This window comes from Aquarana catesbeiana, linkage group LG05 (assembly GCF_042186555.1).
Source record: "Aquarana catesbeiana isolate 2022-GZ linkage group LG05, ASM4218655v1, whole genome shotgun sequence".
NCBI lineage: Eukaryota > Metazoa > Chordata > Amphibia > Anura > Ranidae > Aquarana > Aquarana catesbeiana.
Window position 1 is genome coordinate 226,280,035 of NC_133328.1, and position 13,966 is coordinate 226,294,000.

A 13,966-nucleotide genomic window follows, 5' to 3' on the forward strand; every position below is an offset into this window, starting at 1 on the left:
TTGGCTGTATGGGCTGCTATCTCCCCAGAAGACAAGAAGGACAGGCTGGTGTAACGACAACTCTTGACCGGTGGAGAAGAGTCCATCGACTTCCCTGTCAGTCGGGACATTGCGTCCGCATTCGCATTGGCATCATGACCGCGATACTGGATTTTGTAGCTGTATGCTCCCAAGAATAGGGCATAGCGTTGGAGGCGGGCCGCAGTAGTCTGAGAGATGCCTTTGTCAGGGCTAAAGATCTGAAGGAGTGGTTTATGGTCTGTCAGTATGGTGAATTCCCTACCATACAGGTAAAGATGAAACTTCTTAATTGCCCATATCAGCGCTAGAGCCTCTTTGTCAATGTGTGAGTAATTGTTTTCTGCTTTTGTCAAAGACCTGGAGGCAAATGCCACTGGTTTTTCTGACCCATCTGGTAAGATGTGAGATAGTACAGCACCCAGACCATAGGGTGAGGCATCACAAGCCAAGGTGAGAGGCTTCTGGAGGTCATAGTGCACGAGCATGCGTGACGCCAACAGCTTCCGCTTAGAGACTTCAAAAGCTCGTTGGCATGCAGCTGACCAGTCCCATCTTGAATGTTTTTCCAAAAGCTTGTTCAGCGGAAACAAGGTGTGTGCCAGATCTGGCAGGAATTTGTGGTAATAGTTCAGCAAGCCAAGGTATGATCGCAACTGCTGGACGTTGGTTGGGGCTGGAGCTTTGACTAAAGCATCAACCTTGGCTTCCGTGGTGTGTATACCCTCTGCATCCACAAGGTGGCCACAAAACTCCAATTTAGGCACCATGAATTGGCATTTTGCTAAGTTCACTTTTAGACCCTGTTCTTGGAGTCTCGCCAACACAAGCTCCACGTTCCGCTTGTGTTCCTGCTCTGTCCGTCCTGTGATGAGCATGTCATCTAGCAGGCACTGTGTGAAAGGAATGTCCGCCAAAATCTCATCCATTTTTCGTTGCCAAATGGCTGGGGCGGAGGCTACACCAAACACCATCCGATTGTATTCATACAGTCCCTTGTGGGTGTTGATGGTTAGAAACTTGCGGGAAGAAGGATGGACCTCAAACTGTAAATATGCTTGTCTGAGATCAAGCTTGGTGAACTTTTGGCCCCCTGCAAGAGAGGCAAAAATGTCATCTACTCTGGGTAGAGGATACTGGTCTATCTCCAGTTGGGAGTTCAGTGCCATGCGGAAATCGCCACAAATGCGTAAGTCCCCATTCGCTTTCTTTACTGGTACAACTGGTGATGCCCACTCGCTGTGCTCTACCTTGGAGATGACACCTTGTTCCTCCAGCCGACTTAGTTCTGCTTCCACTCCTGCTCGCAGTGCGAAAGGTACTGTCCGAGCTTTGAAGAATCATTATCTCCTAATGGAATTGTAACAGTGTTACAGGGATTTATGGTGATGTCTGGCATACCAAAGTGAGCAATCCAGTCCCTCCCAAAGAGAGGGGGTCCCCCATTGTCTAGGATGTATAATGGCAGTCTCTTTGTCTGACCCTTGTACAATACCTGTACTTTCGCATAACCCAGTGGGTGGAGTATCTGCTTTGAATATGTCTGCAGTTTGATTGGTGTTGGGCGGACAGTTGTTTGGGTCTGAAGTTGTCTCCATTGTTTCTGGGTGATAACTGAAACTGCTGCTCCTGTGTCTACATCCATCTTGAGTTTCTTTCCCTCCACAGTTACCTCTACAGTCATTGCGGAGGGTGCTGAATGCATATGATGTATGTCTAATCTGTGGAGCACTTCCTCATCCTCTGACTCAGATGATGTATATCTTCCCACCATATATGTCTTTGTCTTGGGGTTCAGAGGTTGTTTATCTCACACCTTCTTGCTACGGCAAACTCGTTTAAGATGGCCTGTCCTACCACAATTATGACAGGTCTGATCCTTAAACCGGCAGACTTTGTGGTCATGGTCTGTATTTCCACAACGGTAGCAGGCTGACTTCCGGCTTGGTGGGGGTCTGTATTTCCAGTTTGCGGCAGTTGGCTTGACTGCTGTTCTGAAAACTTCCTGTTTCACCTCTTCTTTTCTGCCCTGGGGGTTCAATTCCTCTATATCTTTCACAGCCATTTCCATCACTGAAGCTATTTCAATTGCCTTTGTAAGGGTAAGATCTTTCTCTGTTAACAGTCTCTTTTGGTTAGACTCACAATTCAGTCCCATTACAAACTTATCTCTCAGTGCAGTAGGTAGATACTCCCCAAAAGAACAGGTAGAGGCTAGTCTGCGAAGGGCGAGCACATAAGCTTTAATTTCTTCACCTGGCTGCTGCTGCCGCTGATAAAACCGAAATCTTTCTGCAATCTCTAATGGTTTAGGCTGGAAGTGATCCTCTAACAGTGTCAGGAGCTCTGCCAATGTCTTAGTTGCTGGCTTTACAGGGAAAAGGAGATCTCTAAGAGTGTCATATGTCTTAGCACCAACCACTGTCAGGAATACTGCTACTTGCCTGTTGTCTGGGATGGCATTTGCACTGAAATACTGTTCCAGTCTCTCAACCCAGGAACTCCAGGATGTCTGTTCCCCATCAAATTCACCTAATGTCCCGATCAGTGACATTTTCCTGCTGGGCTCTGTGATTGCTTTTATCCAGATGACAATCCACACTGCCTTTGTCTCTCTCTCAGACTGATAGACACTTTGTAAATCCCATCCTCGTCGCCACTGTTATATCCTCTGAGTTGTGAGAGACACAAGACTCTGGTCTGGAACAATGGATGTTTATTTCAGTACACACTGTACACTGCAACATGCATCTCAGGACAGGTACATCTTATATGCTTCCTTACATGTGCTCTAAGATGGCTACTCTACCCCTTGACCCTTGTCATCACTCCTGGGTGGAGCCAGCCTTAAAGTAACAGTACATGTGGAACCTTTCAGGTATAACAATATGCAGCCTCTTGTGCCAATCAAATGCAGCCAATTGTTCCCATCATATGCAGCCACTTTTGCCGGTCAAATGCAGCCACTTCTGCCCATTATATTGAGCCACTTGTGCCCAGTATATGCAGCCACTTGCGCTAATCAAATGCAGCCACTTGTGCCAATCAAATGCAGCCACTTGTTCCCATCATATGCAGCCACGTGTGCCCCATCAAATGCAGCCACTTGTGCCAATCAAATGCAGCCACTTGTTCCCATCATATGCAGCCACTTGTGCCAGTACATGCAGCCACTTGTGCCCATCATATGCAGCCACTTGTGCCCATCATATGCAGCCACCTGTGCCAATCAAATGCAGCCACCTGTGCCAATCAAATGCAGCCACCTGTGCCAATCATATGCAGCCATTTTGCCCGTCAAATGCAGCCACTTGTGCCCGTCAAATGCAGCCACTTATGCCCGTCAAATGGAGCCACTTGTGCCCATCATAAACAGCCATTTGTGCCCATCAAATGCAGCCACTTGTACTCATCCCATGCAGCCACTTGTGCCCAGTATATGCAGCCACTTGTGCCAATCAAATGCAGCCATTCCTGCCCATTATATGCAGCCACTTGTGCCATCAAATTCTGCCACTTGTGCCCATCACATGCAGCCACTTGTGCCCATCAAATGCAGCCACTTGTGCCCATTATATGCAGCCACTTGTGAACAGTTTATGCAGCCACTTGTGCCCATCATATGCAGCCACTTCAGGTATAACACCTTCCATCCATCCCTAAAAAAATAAAAATCACAACAAAACTAGAAAAGGCACTAAACATTAACTAATAACTGTCCAATAACAGTCCTCCAAACACAGGAGATGCACAGGACTTTTCCCGCATTCAGATGTGAGACCAAGCTTTCAGGGACAGTTGCGGAGTTGAAATGTCATCGGATCACTTTCGGCGGCCCCATCGAAAGTCTCGTAACCGGTCTTGAAGCTGAAACTGGTCAGGAGGGTGACAGTGTCATTGAGGGCGAGCACCCAGGGACTCGGGACCGGAGGAAACAGGGCTGGCCGGAATGGACACAAGAAGGGATCCACCAGCTCAGAGGGTGAACAGACCTCCGGACCAGAACTGGAGGACTCAGTTGGAGCTGGGTTCAAATGTTCAGAGTCCCCCCAATCATCAGTCTCCATGCTTTCTGATCCGCTGGGAGCAGATCCTTGCGACAGTGGTGGTTCAGCCGGCGTCAGGGATACGGGCAGTTGAGAATGAGGACGCAGTTGGTCCGCATGTCATCTGCTAATGGAACCATCTTCCAGGCAGACCCTATACATCTTGGGTTCCAAAGTCTCTGCAATGACAGCAGGAAGCCAACGGGTGTTGGAAGCCCCATGAGATCAGGCCCATACCTTTTGTTGGGCTGTGAATCAGGGGAGCACATCGTGTTTGACCATCTTGTCTTAGGACTGCAGTGCATGTTCCTGGACTGTTTGAGGGAGGAGCATGTCCAAAACAGTCCATGGCTGCCGACCCAGAAGGAGTTCTGCTGGAGTTTTCCCGGTGGTTGCGTGTGGTGTGTTTCTGTAAGCAGAAAGGAAGGAGTCCAGCTGCGGGGGTGACAGGGACTGTTGTTTACTTGCAGCCACTGTAGCTTTGAAATAGCGTTTAAAAGTCTGCACAAAGCGTTCTGCTTGCCCATTTGTAGCTGGGTGCTAAGGTGCGGTCAACTTGTGCTTGATGTTGTGGGCAGTCAGGAAACACTGAAACTCCTGACTGGTGAATTGTGCACCGTTGTCCGTGATAATGTCTCTGGGGTATCCAAATGTTGCAGCGAGATGTAACAGTATGGAAACCGTTGCCTTAGTTGTTGGTTGAGTAACAGGAATGACCTCAGGCCACTTTGAATGGGCATCCACTAGGATCAAGAAGGTGTGTCCTCTGATCGGGCCTGCAAATTCCAAGTGTAGGCGAAACCAAGGAACCGTGGGCCAAGTCCAGGGCTGGATGCACCCTTGAGGAGGGTCTCTTGCAGTTTGTGCACATCCGGCACAAGCATTTACATATGTTGTGATATTTGAGTCTAGGTTTGGCCACCACACATAGCCTGGGGCCTTTTGTTTCATACGTGTGCCCCCGTGGTGACCAGCATGTAGCAAGTCCAGAATGTGTCACCGGAGGGTCTGTGGAATGATCACTCGGTCTCCCCATAAAACACAGTTGCCAGCCACAGTTAACTCCATACGCCTATGGAAATAAGGTTCATAATCCTGTGTTAAAGGTTGCAGGCCAACCGGACTGTACCCAGGAGAGTATTGTTTTCAGAAAGGTATCCTTGGCTGTATGGGCTTCTATCTCCCCAGAAGACAAGAAGGACAGGCTGGTATAATGACAACTCTTGACCGGTGGAGAAGAGTCCATCGACCTCCCTGTTCGTCGGGACATTGCGTCTGCATTAGCATTGACCACGATACGGGATTTTGTAGCTGTATGCTCCCAAGAATAGGGCATAGCGTTGGAGGCGGGCCGCAGTAGTCTGAGCGATGCCTTTGTCAGGGCTAAAGATCCGAAGGAGTGGTTTATGGTCCGTCAGTATGGTGAATTCCCTACCATACAGGTAAAGATGAAACTTCTTAATTGCCCATATCAGCGCAAGAGCCTCTTTGTCAATGTGTGAGTAATTGCTTTCTGCTTTTGTCAAAGACCTGGAGGCAAATGCCACTGGTTTTTCTGACCCATTTGGTAAGATGTGAGATAGTACAGCCCCCAGACCATAGGGTGAGGCATCACAAGCCAAGGTGAGAGGCTTCTGGAGGTCATAGTGCATGAGCATGCGTGACGCTAACAGCTTCCGCTTAGAGACTTTCGAAAGTACGTTGGCAGGCAGCCAACCAGTCCCATCTGGAGTGCTTCTCCAAAAGCTTGTTCAACGGAAACAAGGTGTGTGCCAGATCTGGCAGGAATTTGTGGCAATAGTTCAGCAAGCCAAGGTATGATCACAGCTGCTGGACATTGGTTGGGGCTGGAGCTTTGACTATCAACCTTGGCTTCTGGGGTGTGTATACCCTCTGCATCCACAAGGTGACCACAAAACTCCAATTTAGGCACCATGAATTGGCATTTTACTAAGTTCACTTTCAGACCCTGCTCTTGGAGTCTCGCCAACACAAGCTCCACGTTCCGCTTGTGTTCCTGGTCCGTCCGTCCCGTTATGAGCATATCATCTAGCAGGCACTGCGTGAAGGGAATGTCTGCCAAAATCTCGTCCATTTTTCGTTGCCAAATGGCTGAGGCAGAGGCTACACCAAACACCATCCGATTGTACTCATACAGTCCCTTGTGGGTGTTGATGGTCAGAAACTTGCGGGAAGAAGGATGGACCTCAAACTGTAAATATGCTTGTTTGAGATCAAGCTTGGTGAACTTTTGACCCTGCAAGAGAGGCAAAAATGTCATCTACTCTGGGTAGTGGATACTGGTCTATTTCCAGTTGGGAATTCAATGCCATGCGGAAATCGCCACAAATGCGGAAGTTCTCATTCGCTTTCTTTACTGGTACAACTGGTGATGCCCACTCGCTGTGCTCTACCTTTGAGATGACACCTTGTTCCTCCAGCCGACTTAGTTCTGCTTCCACTCCTGCTCGGAGTGCAAAAGGTACTGTCGAGCTTTGAAGAACTTAGGCTGAGCGTTGGGTTTCAGTTTGAGTCTCACACATCATGCTTTATTTTCCCCAACTGGTCATCAAAGATCTTTGGGAACCGCTGCTTCAGGGACACCACCCATCCCTCATTATCTCCTAATTGAATTGTAAAGGTGTTACAGGGATTTATGGCGATGTCTGGCATACCAAAGTGAGCAATCCAGTCTCTCCCAAAGAGAGGGGGTCCCCATTTTCTAGTATATATAATGGTAGTCTCTTTGTCTGACCCTTGTACAATACCTGTACTTTTGCGTAACCCAGTGGGTGGAGTATCTGCTTTGAGTATGTCTGCAGTTTGATTGGTGTTGGGCGGACAGTTGTTTGGGTCTGAAGTTGTCTCCATTGTTTCTGGGTGATAACTGAAACTGCTGCTTCTGTGTCTACATCCATCTTTAGTTTCTTTCCCTCAACGGTTACCTTTACAGTCATTGCGGTGGGTGCTGAATGCATATGATGTATGTCTAATCCGTGGAGCACTTCCTCATCCTCTGACTCAGATGATGAAGTATATCTTCCCACCATATATGTCTTTGTCTTGGGGTTCAGAGGTTGTTTATCTCGCACCTTCTTGCTATGGCAAACTCATTTCAGATGGCCTGTTTTACCACAATTATGACAGGTCTGATCCTTAAACCGGCAGACTTTGTGGTCATGGTCTGTATTCCCACAACGGTAGTAGGCTGACTCCCAGCTTGGTGGGGGTCTGTATTTCCAGTTTGCAGCAGTTGACTTGACTGCTGTTCTGAAAACTTCCTCTTTTACCTCTTCCCTTCTGCCCTAGGGGTTCAAATCCTCTATATCTTTCATAGCCATTTCCATCACTGAAGCTATCTCAATTGCCTTTGTAAGGGTAAGGTCTTTCTCTGTTAACAGTCTCTTTTGGCTAGACTCACTATTCAGTCCCATGGCAAACTTATCTCTCAGTGCAGTTAGTAGGTACTCCCCAAAAGAACAGGTAGAGGCTAGTCTGTGAAGGGCGAGCACATAAGCTTTAATTTCTTCACCTGGCTGCTGCTGCCGCTGATAAAGCCTGGAATCTTTCTGCAATCTCTAATGGTTTAGGCTGGAAGTGATCCTCTTATGCCCTGTACACACGGTCGGACATTGATCTGACATTCCGACAGCAAAATCCATGGATTTTTTCCGACGGATGTTGGCTTGAACTTGTCTTGCATACACACGGTCACACAAAGTTGTCGGAAAAACCGATCGTTATGAACGTGGTGACGTAAAACACGTACATCGGGACTATAAACGGGGCAGTAGCCAATAGCTTTTGTTTATTCTGATAATAATTTATTCTGAGCATGCATGGCACTTTGTGTGTTGGATTTGTGTACACATGATCGGAATTTCCGACAACGTACTTTGTTGTCGGAAAATTTTATAGCAAGCTCTCAAACTTTGTGTGTCGGAAATTCTATGGAAAATGTGTGATGGAGCCTACACACGGTCGGTATTTCCGACAACAAGGTCCTATCACACATTTTCAATTGGAAAATCCTATCGTGTGCACAGGGCATAGCAGTGTCAGGAGCTCTGCCAATGTCTTAGTTGCTGGTTTTATAGGGGAAAGCAGATCTCCAAGAGTGTCATATGTCTTAACACCAACCACTGTCAGAAATACTGCTACTTGCCTGTTGTCTGGGATGGCATTTGCACTGAAATACTGTTCCAGTCTCTCAACCCAGGAACTCCAGGATGTCTGTTCTCCATCAAATTCACTTAATGTCCCGATCAATGCCATTTTCCTGCTGGGCTCTGTGATTGCTTTTATCCAGGTGACAATCCACACTGCTTTTGTCTCTCGCTCAGACTGATACACAGTTTGTAAATGCCATCCTCGTTGCCACTGTTATATCCTCGTTGTGAGTTGTGAGAGACAGAGGACTCTCGTCTGGAACAATGAATATTTATTTCAGTACATACTGTACACTGCAACATGCATCTCAGGACAGGTACATCTTATTATGCTTCCTTACATGTGCTCTAAGATGGCTACTATGCCCCTTGACCCTTGTCATCACTCCTGGGTGGAGCCAGCCTTAAAGTGACAGTACATATGGAACTCTTCAGGTGTAACAATATGCAGCCACTTGTTCACATCATATGCAGCCACTTCTGCCCATCATATGCAGCCACTTCTGCCCATCATATGCAGCCACTTGTGCCCATCAAATGCAGCCACTTGTGCCCAGTATATGCAGCCACTTGTGCCCAGTATATGCAGCCACTTGTGCCCAGTATATGCAGCCACTTGTGCCAATCAAATGCAGCCACTTGTGCCAATCAAATGCAGCCACTTGTGCCAATCAAAAGCAGCCACTTGTGCCAATCAAAAGCAGCCACTTGTTCCCATCATATGCAGCCACTTGTGCCCAGTATATGCAACCACTTGTGCCAATCAAATGCAGCCACTTGTGCCAATCAAATGCAGCCACTTGTGCCAATCAAATGCAGCCACTTGTGCCAATCAAAAGCAGCCACTTGTTCCCATCATATGCAGCCACTTGTGCCCAGTATATGCAGCCACTTGTGCCCATCATATGCAGCCACTTGTGCCCATCATATGCAGCCAATTGTGCCCATCATATGCAGCCACTTGTGCCAATCAATTGCAGCCACTTGCTCCCATCATATGCAATCACTTGTACCCAGTATATGAAGCCACTTGTGCCTATCATATGCAGCCACTTGTGCCAATCATATGCAATAACCTGTGCCAATCAAATGCAGCCACCTGTGCCAATCAAATGCAGCCACTTGTGCCCATCATATGCAGCCACTTGTGCCCGTCAAATGCAGCCACTTGTACCTGTCTAATGTAGCCACTTGTGCCAATCATATGCAGCCACTTGTGCCCAGTATATGCAGCCACTTGTGCCAATCAAATGCAGCCACTTCTGTCCATCATATGAAGCATTTTGTGCCCAGTATATGCAGCCACATGTGCAATCAAATACAGCAACTTCTGCCCATCATATGCAGACAGACACTTGTGCCAATCAAATGCAGCCACTTGTTCCCATCATATGCAGCCACTTGTTCCCATCATATGCAGCCACTTGTGACCAGTATATTCAGCCACTTGTGCCCATCATATGCAGCCTTTTGTGCCCATTATATGCAGCCACCTGTGCCAATCAAATGCAGCCACCTGTGCCAATCAAATGCAGCCAATTGTGCCCAGCATATGCAGCCTCTTGTGCCAATCGAATGCAGCCACTTCTGCCCATCATATGAAGCCATTTGTGCCAATCAAATGCAGCCACTTGTTCCCATCATATGCAGCCACATGTGCCCATCAAATGCAGACACTTGTGCCCATCAAATGCAGACACTTGTTCCACGATATGCAGCCACTTGTGCCCAGTATATGCAGCCACTTGTGCCCAGTATATGCAGACACTTGTGTCAATCATATGCAGCCACTTGTGCCCAGTATTTGAAGCCACTTGTGCCAATCAAATGCAGCCACTTCTGCCCATGATATGCAAACACTTGTGCCAATAAAATGCAGCCACTTGTGCCCATAATATGCAGCCACTTGTGCTAATCAAATGCAGGCACTTGCTCCCATCATATGCAACCACTTGTGACCAGCATATGCAGCCACTTGTGACCAGCATATGCAGCCACCAGTGCCAAATAAATGCAGCCAATTGTGCCCAGCATATGCAGCCACTTGTGCCATCTAATGCAGCCATTTGTGCCGAGAAATGCAACATCTTGTGCCCATCATATGCAGGCACCGTGCCCCATCATATGCAGCCACTTGTGCCCATCATATGAAGCCACTTGTGCCCATCATATGCAGCCTTTTGTGCCCATTATATGCAGCCACCTGTGCCAATCAAATGCAGCCACCTGTGCCAATCAAATGCAGCCAATTGTACCCAGCATATGCAGCCTCTTGTGCCAATCGAATGTAGCCACTTCTGCCCATCATATGAAGCCATTTGTGCCAATCAAATGCAGCCACTTGTTCCCATCATATGCAGCCACATGTGCCCATCAAATGCAGACACTTCTGCCCATCAAATGCAGACACTTGTTCCACCATATGCAGCCACTTGTGCCCAGTATATGCAGCCACTTGTTCCAATCAAATGCAGACACTTGTGTCAATCATATGCAGCCACTTGTGCCCAGTATTTGAAGCCACTTGTGCCAATCAAATGCAGCCACTTCTGCCCATGATATGCAAACACTTGTGCCAATAAAATGCAGCCACTTGTGCCCATCATATGCAGCCACTTGTGCTAATCAAATGCAGGCACTTGCTCCCATCATATGCAGCCACTTGTGACCAGCATATGCAGCCACTTGTGACCAGCATATGCAGCCACCAGTGCCAATTAAATGCAGCCAATTGTGCCCAGCATATGCAGCCACGTGTGCCATCTAATGCAGCCGTTTGTGCCGAGAAATGCAACATCTTGTGCCCATCATATGCAGGCACCGTGCCCCATCATATGCAGCCACTTGTGCCCATCATATGAAGCCACTTGTGCCCATCAAATGCAGTCATTTGTGCCCATCATATGCAGCCACTTGTGCTCATCATATGCAGCCACTTGTGCCCATCAAATGCAGCCACTTGTGCCCATCAAATGCAGCCACTTGTGCCCATCAAATGCAGCCACTTCTGCCCATGATATGCAAACACTTGTGCCAATAAAATGCAGCCACTTGTGCCCATAATATGCAGCCACTTGTGCTAATCAAATGCAGGCACTTGCTCCCATCATATGCAACCACTTGTGACCAGCATATGCAGCCACTTGTGACCAGCATATGCAGCCACCAGTGCCAATTAAATGCAGCCAATTGTGCCCAGCATATGCAGCCACTTGTGCCATCTAATGCAGCCGTTTGTGCCGAGAAATGCAACATCTTGTGCCCATCATATGCAGGCACCATGCCCCATCATATGCAGCCACTTGTGCCCATTATATGCAGCCACCTGTGCCAATCAAATGCAGCCACCTGTGCCAATCAAATGCAGCCAATTGTGCCCAGCACATGCAGCCTCTTGTGCCAATCGAATGCAGCCACTTCTGCCCATCATATGAAGCCATTTGTGCCAATCAAATGCAGCCACTTGTTCCCATCATATGCAGCCACATGTGCCCATCAAATGCAGACACTTGTGCCCATCAAATGCAGACACTTGTGCCCATCAAATGCAGACACTTGTTCCACCATATGCAACCACTTGTGCCCAGTATATGCAGCCACTTGTTCCAATCAAATGCAGACACTTGTGTCAATCATATGCAGCCACTTGTGCCCAGTATTTGAAGCCACTTGTGCCAATCAAATGCAGCCTCTTCTGCCCATGATATGCAAACACTTGTGCCAATAAAATGCAGCCACTTGTGCCCATCATATGCAGCCACTTGTGCTAATCAAATGCAGGCACTTGCTCCCATCATATGCAGCCACTTGTGACCAGCATATGCAGCCACTTGTGACCAGCATATGCAGCCACCAGTGCCAATTAAATGCAGCCAATTGTGCCCAGCATATGCAGCCACTTGTGCCATCTAATGCAGCCGTTTGTGCCGAGAAATGCAACATCTTGTGCCCATCATATGCAGGCACCGTGCCCCATCATATGCAGCCACTTGTGCCCATCATATGAAGCCACTTGTGCCCATCAAATGCAGCCACTTGTGCCCATCATATGCAGCCACTTGTGCTCATCATATGCAGCCACTTGTGCTCATCATATGCAGCCACTTGTGCCCATCAAATGCAGCCACTTGTGCCCATCAAATGCAGCCACTTGTGCCCATCAAATGCAGCTACTTGTGCCCATCATTTACAGCCACTTGTGCAAATAAAAAGCAGCCACTTGTTCATATCACATACAGCCACTTGTGCCCAGTTTATGCAGCCACTTGTGCCCAGTTTATGCAGCCACTTGTGCCCATCATATGCAGACACTTGTGCCAATCAAATGCAGCCACTTGTTTCCATCATATGCAGTCACTTGTGCCCATCATATACAGCCACTTGTGCTAATCAAATGCAGCCACTTGTTCCCATCATATGCAGTCACTTGTGCCCATCATATGCAGCCACTTGTGCTAATCAAATGCAGCCACTTGTTCCCATCATATGCAGCCAATGTGCCCCATCATATGCAGCCACTTGTGCCCATCATATGCAGCCACTTGTGCTAATCAAATGCAGCCACTTGTTCCCATCATATGCAGTCACTTGTGCCCATCATATGCAGCCACTTGTGCTAATCAAATGCAGCCACTTGTTCCCATCATATGCAGCCAATGTGCCCCATCATATGCAGCCACTTGTGCCCATCATATGCAGCCACTTGTGCCAATCAAATGCAGCCACTTGTGCCCATCATATGCAGCCACTTGTGCCCATCATATGCAGCCATTTCTGCCATCATATTCAGCCATTTGTGCTGACAAATGCAGCCACTTGTGCCCATCATATGCAGCCACTTGTGCCCATCATATGCAGCCACTTGTGCTTATCATATTCAGCCACTTCTGCCCATCAAACGCAGCCACTTGTGCCCCGTCAAATGCAGCCACTTCTGCCCATCATATGCAGCCAATTGTGCCCAGTACATGCAGCCACTTGTGCCAATCAAATGCAGCCACTTCTGCCCATCATATGCAGCCACTTGTGTAAATCAAATGCAACCATTTGTGCCGACAAATGCAGCCACTTGTGCCCATCAAATGCAGCCACTTACCCTGGCAATAAATACATTTGGGAGAAAAGCACTAAATGTCTTGCACACACACCCCCACTCGGGGCTCGCAGCTGATGGCACTTGCACACCCCCGTTGGGGCTCACAGCTCTGGACCCCCTCACCCACACGGGAGGTCCAGCACTTACCTGAAGAGAATCCTCTGTGTTTCCACTCTCCTTCTCTCCTCCACACTTGGGCAGCAGCAGCGGCGGAGGTGTCCGCTTCTCTCATGCTTCCTCCGCTTGCCAAAGTGCCACTAGGCATCCAATAGGTTTTGCCTGGTGCTTTGGCCAATCGGGAAACAGGTCTCATGACCTGCCTCCTGATTGGTGGGGAGGCACTATAGTGTGAAGATAGCGAAAATTAATTCGATATAGTCACACAATTGGGTGGGATCAGGGTGCACTCTCTGCACCCCGAGCCCACCCTTTTTTGAAGCTGATTAGAGCCTCTGGCTCTAATCACATACTTAAAAAAAAACACCCCCTCCCATCCCTGCCATAGGAATCCATGTGTCCAGCATCTTAAAAGGGGCCGTATGCATAGGGAGGCGGCACCAGGGAGCCCGTGCGCCATCAATGCATGGGCCACCACTGAGTACAAAGACATGTGTGTCTTGCCTACAGTCAAGCATGGT